The sequence below is a fragment of the Physeter macrocephalus genome, chromosome 14, assembly GCF_002837175.3.
Source record: "Physeter macrocephalus isolate SW-GA chromosome 14, ASM283717v5, whole genome shotgun sequence".
NCBI classification, from domain to species: domain Eukaryota; kingdom Metazoa; phylum Chordata; class Mammalia; order Artiodactyla; family Physeteridae; genus Physeter; species Physeter macrocephalus.
This window is the reverse complement of record NC_041227.1, coordinates 33,451,970-33,452,691: the sequence shown is the minus strand read 5'-3', so window position 1 is coordinate 33,452,691 and position 722 is coordinate 33,451,970. Positions and strand designations below refer to the sequence as shown.

At 35.3% G+C, this 722-nt stretch overlaps 1 protein-coding gene across 6 annotated transcripts in view; it reads right to left on the bottom strand.

Moving 5' to 3' along the window:
* The window catches only part of PLCB1 (phospholipase C beta 1), a 705,446-nt gene that overhangs the window by 105,315 nt on the left and 599,409 nt on the right, over positions 1-722 (bottom strand). The window lies entirely within an intron of this gene.

The following is a 722-nucleotide window of genomic DNA, read 5'->3' as shown; positions in this document are numbered from 1 at the left end:
GGGTTTTTTTGTTCTTCTTTCTCTAATTGCTTTAGGTGCAAGGTTAGGTTGTTTATTCCAGATGTTTCCTGTTTCTTAAGGTAGGATTGTATTGCTATAACCTTCCCTCTTAGAACTGCTTTTTCTGCATCTCATATGTTTTGAGTCGTTGTGTCTTCATTGTCATTTGTTTCTAGGTATTTTTTGATTTCCTCTTTGATTTCTTCAGTGATCACTTCGTTATTAAGTCGTGTATTGTTTGGTTGATCTGTCCTTTGGTGAAAGTGGGGTGTTAAAGTCTCCTACTATGATTGTGTTACTGTCGATTTGCCCTTTTATGGCTGTTAGCATTTGCCTTATGTATTGAGGTGCTCCTATGTTGGGTGCATAATTATTTACAAGTGTTAGATCTTCCCTTGGATTGATGCCTTGATCATTATGTAGTGTCCTTCTTTGTGTTTTGTAATAGTCTTTATTTTAAAGTCTATTTTGTCTAATATGAGAATTGCTACGCCAGCTTTCTTTTGATTTCCATTTGCATTGAATATCTTTTTCCATCCCCTCACTTTCAGTCTGTATGTCTCCCTGGGTCTGAAGTGGGTCTCTTGTAGACAGCATATGTATAGGACTTGTTTTTTGTATCCATTCAGCCAGTCTATGTCTTTTTCATTGGAGCATTTAATCCATTTACATTTAAGGTAATTATTGATACGTATGTTCCTATTACCATTTTCTTAATTGTT